Source organism: Petromyzon marinus, chromosome 68 (genome assembly GCF_048934315.1).
Source record: "Petromyzon marinus isolate PM22_M1 ecotype Great Lakes invasive population chromosome 68, UKy_Petmar_22M1.pri1.0, whole genome shotgun sequence".
NCBI classification, from domain to species: domain Eukaryota; kingdom Metazoa; phylum Chordata; class Hyperoartia; order Petromyzontiformes; family Petromyzontidae; genus Petromyzon; species Petromyzon marinus.
In genome coordinates this window covers 1,645,841-1,657,289 of record NC_133734.1, presented here as the reverse complement: position 1 = coordinate 1,657,289, position 11,449 = coordinate 1,645,841, and positions in this window count along the sequence as shown.

Sequence of the window (11,449 nt, the reverse complement as noted above, 5' to 3'; positions counted from 1 at the left end):
GAACAGCCTTAACCCTTGCACTCCACCGAGTGTCTGACAGACGATGTAAAGTGCAACCCGTTTTTGCCTTATAGATGGCCAATCGCTCTGGGCTGGCACTAACAAGTGCATTAAGGCGATTGACAAAGCCAAAAAAGTTGGTAACCTCTGGACTTGATTGAGCTGCATGCACACCAACAAGGTTCAGAGTATGTGACGCACAAGGGGAAAAAGTAGCCAGCTTATTCTTTTTTAATAATTGGGCTTGAACCCCCTTGATTTTTCCAGACATGTTTGCCCCATTATCATAGCCTTGGTCCCTGCAGTCATTCAGATCTATGCCATGACTGTTAAGCACATTTAAAATCATGTCTGCAATCTCACTTCCTGTTTTTTTGCAAAAATCTTTAAACTCCAAAAACCTTTCAACAACCTCCCATTTCTTGTTTTCTTGATCAAAACCTACATATCGTAAGAGTAATACATTTTGCTCTGTATGTGAAATATCAGGAGTAGCATCGCAAATGACTGAATAATAGACTGATTCCTCCCTTTCCTTAAGAATACTACTTAACACTCGTTTTCCACATAACTCCATAAATTCGTTCTGAATATCTGAGCTTAAATAGTGTGTCAATCTTGTTCCTGTTTTTTTGTCTCTGACTTTTTGTAGATGTTCGTTGAGTAGGGGGTCATAATGGGACAGGAGCTCAAGGGTGCCCAAGAAGTTGCCATTATGAATGTCCCCCAAGTCTTTTGTTTTACCCCTAAAGGGTAAATTTCGAGAGGCCAAGAACAAGGTTACATCTAGTATCCTCTTCAGAATAGCTCTATTATTGTCTATTTCTGTTTGTATGAGCTTATTTCAGCTTGCTGTCTATTCCCCCAGGGACAGCTGCCATTACAGACTGTTTTAAGGTTTTCCATTTGAAGTAGCACTCCCTGTGTGCTTTGCTGCTTTCGTGGTTAGGGAATTTATCATACATTCGACGCCATGTTATGTCTTTGATTGTATAACCATGTTGACTGCTTAGTGCGCTCATACAAGGTTTCTTTAGCTCATGACCAAATACTACACAAGGAATACAAAATAGTGCATTTGTGCTTTGGCTGTAAATGACCCAGTCTCTCTTAATCTTTTCCCTGCAATTTCCTGACTTTGTGTACTTGAGGTATTCGGGGAAGGCTTTACCTTTTGAATCATGTGGCATTTCTTGTTCTTTATCTTTAGAAGAAGCTATTTTTTCCACAATTTTTTCTCTGTCTGCATTGCTAATTTTTGCTGGCCACAAACCAGGATCATTTGACACAACAGTATCTTCTTCATCTTCCTCTGAGTCTGCTCTCATGGCTTCCCCTGTTCTCTCGTCTTCCTCTGAGTCTGCTCTCATGGCTTCCTCTGTTCTCTCATCTTCCTCTCTTCTGTTATCTTCCTTTACACTTAGGGCTCCCTCTGTGCTCTCATATTCCACTAGTCTCACCGCTTCCTCAACTCCCACACTCTTTCCTGGCAAAACTCTCTGTCTCTCTCTTGTTTCTGTGGGGTTAGGATAGCAAAATCATTTTTGTCCCCCAGTCAAAAACAAGTTACAGCTTAGGATTAATATTTTCTTAACTGCATTGTTGAATAATATTATATGAAACATATAACTATACAACACAAGAAAAAAATTAGACAATCCAAAACTTAATTAGTTTTTTACTACCTTGGTAGCTGGCCATGTTCACCTTACCTGACACTGAGAGGACTGGGTCATTAGTAGGAGAACGAGGTGCAGACAATAAAGCTGACTCTGCATCTGTATAAGTCAAACACACACGTAATAATAACCATATTATTTTTATTGGCCTATTTAGTTTTCTTAATATAAAATATTAAAATATCTGTTTTGGAAACTCCTTATAGCCAATGGTTACTACAGACACATGTTTTATTCAATTTTATATTATTTTTTCTGGGGCATTTTATTCACATAGCAGCAGCACTGTCACTTCACAGAACACACGACACACACACGGCAAACTGATTTTGTAATTTTTGAAGCGTGTAGATTACTTTTTGTTTTGTAAAGTTATCATCATGTGGCGAACACAGTAGATAAGACGTGTTTAGAGGCTTCAATCTTCGTGAAGTTTCGCGCTCAGGCTCACCTTGTTCGGCGGGGACGGGGGACGTGGGGGAAGGAGGACGTGGGTGTGCAGCAGCCGCTGAATCTGTGTCTACGAGACATGATAACCCCGGAGACAGCAGAGATGTTATTATTGTTGGATGTAAATCATAATTCAGTAATTATTTTTACTAAGCTAGCTAGATAAAAGGAGGTCATGTAGCAACAAAAATAAGTAACTCTGAAAGTTTTGGAATACGGGAATAGGGCAAGCTACCTTTCTTTTTGAAAAAAACTGTGTGACATACTGTGGACTTCGGCGTTCTTTGTCTTCTCTTTCCTTCTTTTCTTTCCGTTTTTGATGCCCTGACTTTTTGATGTGACATGCCTGCGTGTGTCACTGTCTGCACTGCATCATAGCAGGTGCAATAAGCAAGAGACGCTACACTAGCGATCGTAGCTCGGACAGCGCAGGTGGAATGAACCATTGTGAGGGGGAGGGGTGTGACTGAAACAGTAAATACATTATTTGTTTTTTTTAATATTAAATCTATGGTCAAAACGGACAAAATACATATCTAGTGCATGAAGGGCCCTAGCACATTTAATGTATGTATAAAAAAGAGAAAAGAAATAAGAAAATAAAAAGGGGGTCTGCTCTTCTGGGCCCTAAATCAGCCTGGGCCCTTAGAATCGTCCTAACCTTCCACCCCTTTACGGCGTCCTTGTATACACCACTACCATACGCTACACTATACAGCACTGTACATTGCTACACTACTACACTACTATACACCATTGCTATACACTACACTACTATACACCTCTACTATATGCTACACTATACACTACACTATACGCTATACTACTATACGCTACACTATACACCACTATACACTACACTACTATACGCTACACTACACTATACACTACACTATACACCACTACTATACGCTACACTATGCACCACGACTATACATTGCTATACACTACACTACTACACTCTACACAACTATACACCACTACTACACTCAACACTCCTATACACTACTACTTTACATTGCTATACACTACACTACTACACTCTACACTACTATACACTACTACACTCTACACTACTATACACCACTACTATACGCTACTACCAACCTTTTTGGCACCAGGGACCGGTTTCGTGGATGACAATGGGGGGAGGGAGGGAGGGGGTTGGGGATGGTTTCAGGATAATTCAAGCACATTACATTTATTGTGCAACTTTATTTATATTATTACATTGTAATATATCATGAAATAATTATACAATTCATCTGTGCACCTTTATTTATATTATTATGATTACATTGTAAAATATCATGAAATAATTATACAACTCACCATAATGCAGAATCAGTGGGAGCCTTGAGCTTGTTTTCCTGAAACTAGACGGTCCCATCTGGGGGTGATGGGAGACAGTGACACCCGAAGTGTGTTGCTTGTGTCCAGCCTACTCCGTAATTTCGTTTTGGTTGCTGTCACTGCAGAAAACCCTGCTTCACAAAGATAGGACGTTGCAAATGGAAGCAGGCTTTTCAGTGCTTTTGTGGCAATCTCAGGATATTCCGCCTTGACTTTAATCCAGAACGCATGGAGATTTGAAGTTGTCTCAAACGTACTTGTAAGGCCACCGTCATTTGCGATCTCAAGCAGTTGATCCTCTTCTAGCACGGGCGAAGTCGATTCACCCGGCTTATTCACAAATGGGTCGCGGATCCATTCCTTCCCAGTTCTCGGGGGTCTTTTGTGGTTGGGAAGTAATTCTCAAACTCTTTTGAAAGCTGAGATAGGTGATCATGCAAGAAGGCCCTGGCTCAGTCTCTTTCACAAATCTCTGCTGTTCGAAACATGCCAAAAGTCCCAATGTTCACTAAGTCGCTTTGAATGCAGCCGCTTTATCTGCCGACTTGAACACGGCTGTCGTTCTCCCCTGAAGTGACGGATTGAGTTCGTTGAGCAGGTTTTAATGTCACGTAAGAAAATGTCAAGTAAGAAAGTTTTGCGACCCATTCCGTTTCACTGAAATGTGCTGCCAGTGGTGACTGTTTTTTTTCTAAAAAAAGAAATCTTTCGAGCGGCTCTCGTAACTCAAAAACCCCTGGCCAGTGATCTACCTTTAGAAAGCCATCTCACTTCTGTGTATAAGAGCAGACGTTTGTGCTCTGCGTCCATCTCCTCACAGAGCTGCGCGAACAGACGTGAGTTAAAGGCATGTACTTGAATGTGGTTGATAATTTTTTTGTATCACATCCTGCAAAACGTTGTTAAGTTCAGGTGACATTTTTTTCGGCTAGCCAGCGTTTCTCTATGGACGACTCAGTGCGTAGACTCACATTCAGAAGTGACCTTTCTTGACTCGAGAAGTGAAATCAGAAAGACGTCAAGTCATGGCAGCCGCTCCGTACGTGCATATACCGACACAAAATCACCAATTCAGTTTTCCTGATATGTAATCATTCAAAGTCTTGAATAGCGCTGCAGCTGTGGTTTTGGTAGGCAATAAAAGTGCACGTAACATATTCTCATGCACATCCTCCTGAAAAATATATCGCACAAAAACAAGCATTGTTGCCTTGTTGTCATCATCCTGGATTGCGTACCGCGGTGACTCATTAATCCTCTCTAACAATTGTGCCTCAATATCCCCTGCTATTTCATCAATTTGTCTAGTTATGGTGCGAGCCGAAAGAGGAACACGTGCCACCTTTTGAACTGCAGCCTCTCCTAAAAGTTCACGGCAAATGTCCTTAGCAGCAGGCAGGATCGACTCTTCACCAAAAGTAAAGGGCTTCTTAGCTTTAGCAATGCGGTTAGCCACTAAGAATGATGCTCTCAGTACAGACACATTTGATGAAGTGGTGGCCTTCAATAATTGCTTCTGTTCTTCGTGTTCACGTTTTTTTTCTTTTCAATGCATGGTGCTTGGTCTCCATGTGGCGAAGCAGTTTTGAAGGTTTCATGGCTTCGTTGGATAGCCGGTCGCCACATATTATACAAAGCGGGCTTGGAGAATGTGAATCACCTGTGGCAATGAACCCGTAATTTATGTAGGACTCTTGGTATTTTCTTTTAAATGCAGCTTTCTTTCCGTTGACAGTCTTAGAGTCTTCTGCTGTCACATCATTGGGTCTTTCCCCCTTTTCAAAGAAGCTCTCCAACGACGTTTGTTTTTTTTTACTCATTTTGGCTAGCGGTTACCTTGTGGGCTTTATACCAACACTGTGACTGAGACGAGTGCGCAGTGGCGGAAAGAGGCGGGGACGGAAGTGTTAAATAAAATAATGGGGGCGGGCCACGCGCGGACTAAAATAAGTGTCGGATTCTGACTTCTCATAAGGAGGGCGCAACCTGGATCCCTCGCATGCGCAGTTTACAGGAGGGTTGGCGCTCCTATGAGAATCTTATGCCGCCACTGATCTGACAGGAGGCGGAGCTCAGACGGTAATGCGAGCGATGGGGTACGGCTGTTAATACAGATGATGACGAAGCTTCATCATCATCTGTCAATACAGATGATGATGAAGCTTCGCTCGCTCGCCCACTGCTCACCTCCTGCTGTGCGGTCCGGTTCCGAACAGGCCACGGACCGGTACCGTTCCGTGGCCTGTTAGGACCTCACCTCCTACACTATACACTACACTGCTATACATTACACTACTATACACTACACTATACACTACACTATACACTACACTACTATACACTACACTACTATACACTACACTGCTATACACTACACTATACACTACACTACTATACACTACACTACTATACACTACACTACTATACACCACTACTATACACTATACACTACTATACACTACACTACTATACACTACACTATACACTACTATACACTACACTACTATACACTACACTACTATACACTACACTATACACTACTATACACTACACTACTATACACTATACTACTATACACTACACTACTATACACTACACTACTATACACTACACTATACACTACTATACACTACACTATACACTACATTACTATACACTACACTACTATACACTACACTACTATACACTACACTACTATACACTATACACTACACTATACACTACACTACTATACACTACACTACTATACACTACTATAGACTGTGGTGCCACGGCCACGGAGCAACTCTGCCAGCGCCACGACTTCCCCCCTTGCTCCACGCTGAGCACCCACACGCAGCGCACACACGCAGTGTCCCGGCGGGGGATCGCCTGGCGCAACGGGTCCCACGGTTTCCTGGTGCCAGGAGATTGGCCGACACCCGCAGCAGGACAGGTCACATTGCGGTGCCCCTGAGTTCGCTTCAAATTGTTGTGGGCGCAGAAAGAAAAGGTTCACTGGGCCAGCCGCAATAAGTTATTGACGACATTGCTGGGGGGGGGGGGGTGGGGGCGGGGACTCAGAGTGCAATATTAAGCAAGAAGAGCATGAGGTCAGGAGAATAGCAGCGCCACTGCCGCCCCCATCTCGGCCCTCATACCGAACACAACCTCGCGGGGTGTGCGTTCACCAGCCGGGCGCCCTTCCAGACACCGAGCAACGAGGGACAATTGATGGCCGGCGCCGCCACCGCCGCACTCGACGGAGGACACGGTAACGGGGGGGGGGGGGGGGGGGGGGCGGTATGTTGTACATATAGGTGTTATGAAAATTGATGAAAATAATAAAAATTAAATGAAATTTGAGATTTGCATAATTTATCCGAAATTATGTTAATCAGTGTAATTATGCGCACAAATTATGCTGATTCGAGAGATAATCGTATTAATTTATGCGAGTGGGCGTGGTTATGATAATGCAGGTCGTTATGGATTATAAGGTCAAGCCTCGGTGACGAGGATTGTGTTATGAATTGGAATAACGCAATTGATTGTATGCAGTGACGCAGGCGTTGTGAGCGTGAATGAGAGAGAGTCGATTCGACTCTGCTCTTTAATTCCGTATTATCGATAAGGATACGATTACTCTCGATTGAACATTATGAATTATGTGTGTTGTGGATTATGTGGTGATAGTGTGCTTATGATAGGTCCCCAGGATTCAGATCTCATACGCAAAACAATATTATGCAGAATTTCAGGAAGAATCACACACACCTTCTGCTTTGATCAATTTTATTTTCTAGCTAACTTTAATTTTTGGATAACATGAAAACTCAATCTCGGGATGTTGGAATTTCAAAACAGCGTTAACATGATACCATCACGATTGTGTTGTTTCACCTCGATAGCGGCACCTGTAGTTAATTCCCGACGCGTAACGCAATCGATCGGTTGTTGAGAGAGAGATTAAAAACAAGCGAACTATTCTATCAAAACCTTAACCTTATAATATGCAAACTCGTATACTTGAATGATTACACAACACGGCACTTGGTCTTTGATTCGTATCCAATCCTTAACACATTCTGATATGCGAAATTATTATGCTTGAAATCGTCAGCACAGTACCACGGCGATGTTCGTTCATTGATTCATCAACGATTATGCAATTAAAGCGTTCGACCGAAATAATTCTGATTGCCTCATCAACGTAACTCAATGGGTGGCGATGTTTTTCGTTATCAGCTAATAGTTGACGCAGTTATCATGAGTCTTGTATGTTTAATGGGAGGGTTGTTGATTTCTTGCGTTGAGCAAACGCCTAGGTTGATTTCCTTGTAAAAAAATGTTTGTTCGTTGTGTAGCTGTGGGGGAGTGAGAAGGGAGTGTGGGGGAGGGGCATACGAACGACTGCCAGTTTCTGTCCACCGCTGGCTGGATGAGTCAGCACGACGCTCGCCGTCGTCGCGCCGATGGGTGTTGAGTGCAGGACCGCTGCCCTCTCAGCCCTGGTGACGCGAAGTTGCGCGCTGTAGCACGCTGGTGGCACGCTGTTGGCACGCGCTGGTGCTGGTGGCACGCTGGTGGCGCACTGTTGGCACGCGCTGGTGCTGATGCTGGTGCTGATGGCACGCTGGTGGCGCACGCTCCCTCTCCTTGAAGATGCGCGAACGCGCCCGTGCTGGTTCGCTGATAGCAGTTTCTCTCCACTGCTGGCTGAGCTGCTGCACGCTCTTGCTTGGCGTTGCTGGCCGCACTCTTTCTCCTTGAAGATGCGCGAACGCGCCCGTGTTGATTCGCTGATAGCAGTTTCTCTCCACTGCTGGCTGAGCTGTTGCACGCTCTTGCTTGGCGTTGCTGGCCGCGCTCTTTCTCCTTGAAGATGCGCGAACGCGCCCGTGCTGATTCGCTGACAGCAGTTTCCTCCACTGCTGGATGAGCTGCGCCGGTGCGCGCTCTTTCCGCTGCTGTAGTATCTGACGCTGTGCTCGCGGGCGACAGGTCAAGTTTTTCTTCTGCTTAGTGAGCCGAGTCGCACGCGCTTTCTTTGTTGAGGTTGTTGGCGGCTCTCTGACAGCAGGTTTCCTCCACTGCTGTATGACTCAAGTCGTATGCGCTTGGTCACTGGTTTGCTGAAGTTGTTGGCGGCTGCTCGTGCTTTTCCGCTGCTGGTTGAGCCACATTGCACGTGCTTTCTTTGTGGAGATGCTCGAGCGCTCTCAGCGCTGATTCGCTGATACTTTGTTGGCGGCTGGCCAAGCTTTTTCTTCAGTTGAGTGAGTTGAGTCGCACGTGCTCTCTCTGTTGACGTGCGCGAACGCGCCCGTGCTGGTTGCTGACAGCAGTTTCTCTCCACTGCTGTATGACTCACTTTTGTTGATACATCGCGACTCAGCGATCCTCGCTACTCAGCGAGGCTCGGAGCCAGCCGCTCCATGCGACTGCTCGTCCTGTGGACGTCTTGACTCGCTGATCTGTCTTGACTCTTGACTTAACTTCACTGACTTTTGAAAATGCGGCTGACGTTATATTCAAAGACAATTCTCTCTGCGCAGTGGAAAAGGGGGGGGGGCGGGGTCTGTGTGTGTGAGTTCGTGTGTGTGTGTACAGATGGCTCCTGCGATAACGATCTGTTTGCCCTGGCGTGAAATTCCTCTCTCGCGCTCTTCGGGAGAGACAAAGGTGGTCGGGAGTACCTATCTCTTTATACTTTCGACTTTATATTTCTCAAATACAATTTGGTCCCATGTTCGCCAAGACTCGTGTTTGTAACTACGTCCTCCCGACACGCCTCTCGGGTTACCGAGGTTCGCATTGATATGATGGAGTTATTAGAAAGAAAAATAATTTTCATCCTGAGTTTAAGAGGTCCGTTTCCAGATTGTTGGAATCCATATCCCTTGGTTCTGTAAGGTTCTATAATGGAATATCGTTTAAGGTTAACACGTTATTATTAATGTTATATTGCAATTTTCTTTAAAACTTTGTTTGCCTGGTTGCCGTGTGTGGGGTGGGGTGTGTCTCCTCATCAAACCTGGCTGGCTTTTCCAGATGGCCCCTTGTGATAAGGTGTAATTTCTGCTTCTCCGCGCTGTGAGAGAGACAAAGGTGGTCGGGGTTGCTTGGGATATTGTTTAAACTCTTTCGTAAGTTTGCCCGTTCGCCTCATTCCTTCTCGATAACCTTTGATGTGACTCGGTATTTTGTCTCCAAGCTTTGTTTTAACAGTAAAAGTATTAAAGGTGAAAATCATTTGATAGCGAATTAATTATTGGATAATAATTCACTGATGTATCTGGTGGCCTGGTCTTGATTGGAGTGAGCGTGAGAACCGCTAACTTTAGCTTATTCTTGTTATTGCATTTTAAATTTGAACCGTTTTTTAATGACAAAGGAAAAAAATATATGGTTTAACCCATGGGCGTCCTCGTTTCTGGCTTGCGGAGGGCTTCCCTCTGCGTGACCTCCCTTAGGGCACATCAAACTCTTGTTCATCTGGAGATCTTCGCAGATAGCTGCTAACAACCTCGCCTCGAGAGTTTTATTATTTCTTTATTTTTTAAATGGTCTGTTTATGATCGACATCTGGTTTTTCGTGTGCCTGGCTTACGGGTTTTATTGATTTTTTTGTTTGTTAAAAAAATATATTATATATAACGCAAATATTGTTAATATTAATTTTGGAAAAGGCTCATATACAACAGGTAACAACAGGTAGGTGCACGATTGGCTGCGCGGTACGACGTCACCCTGGGCCTTTGAAGTTTGGGGAATGAAGAGTAGCACGGGACGATTTTGGGGTCTCTCGTCTTCAACCTCTGGGCCGCCAAGAGCCGCTCCCTGCCGTCCTGCCTCCTCGAGCCGCTCGCGGCATCCAGCGAGTGCCGCTACGAGGCTGCGATAGGTAAAGTTTTCTCTCGTCCTTCTCCCTCCGACTCTCACAGCGTCCGTTCGACGCCGTGAGTACAGCTTCGAGGTGTGTGGTAGGGCGTTCGAGTGACTGGGCACTTAGGCAGCAGGTGATGTGTATTTGCGCCGCGAATACAATTTAGCACAGAGCATCGGTGTGGTGTCGGTGATTTGCGTGTGGAGCGACTGCGTGTGGAGCGATGCGTTGCGAGAGGAGTGAGTGCGGAGCCGAAGCGTGTGCGTGCGTGTTAGGATATGATCGCCCGCAGGTGCGCGCGCATTCGCGCTGCCGCGGTAGCTTGAGTGGTGGGGTGCGCAGAAGAGTAAGCGAGGAGCCGCAGCGTGCGCGCGCGTGTTAAGAGGAAATCGCTCGCAGGCGTGGTTGCGGTCGTGCAGCTGCGTGCCGCGTTGGCGTGAGTGGCGGTGTACACGTGTGAGTCCTGTGGGTGAACTCTGTGCGGCGGTGAACCAGCAGTTTAGCCGTGTCCCTCAGTGAGGGCGCTAGCGCTGGGGGGGGCGGGAGGGCGGCGATCACCCGGTCGGCGGGGGCCTGGCGGGAGCCAATCGACGCGGTGGAGGAGGGAGCGTAAGGGGCGGACGTTGCGCCCCACCTGCCCAGCGAGGGCGGTGGGGTGGACGTCGGCCTCCACAACTTTGCACTAGGAATTGGAGGAGGGGTTTACAACGTGAAAGGCGGGAAGCGAGGGTTGAGGCGACGGTTGACAACCGTTGGTGGAGGAGGACGAGGATTGGCCGAAAGGAGTGGGGGGGGGGGGGGGTGAGCGAAGCGTCGAGAGAGGAGGCTCCAAAGGTATAAAAGGGGAGTGGCCCAAGGGGAGATTCGGGTAGAGTTCGAGCTTTAGGCATCGAGAAAGAAGCCCGGGCCTAGTTGTTGGTGCTGTGTCCAATTACACTTGTCAACGTACCTGGGGGGGGGGGGGGGGGGGAGCTACGTCTGTGCGAGTCTTGTCGTGCATAACGAGAGAGATAAGGGTCGTGCTCCCAGATTTTTATTGATCATCAGCAACCGCCACCATCGATCGGCATTGGCAGACAGTAACAAAGTCTGCCTTAGC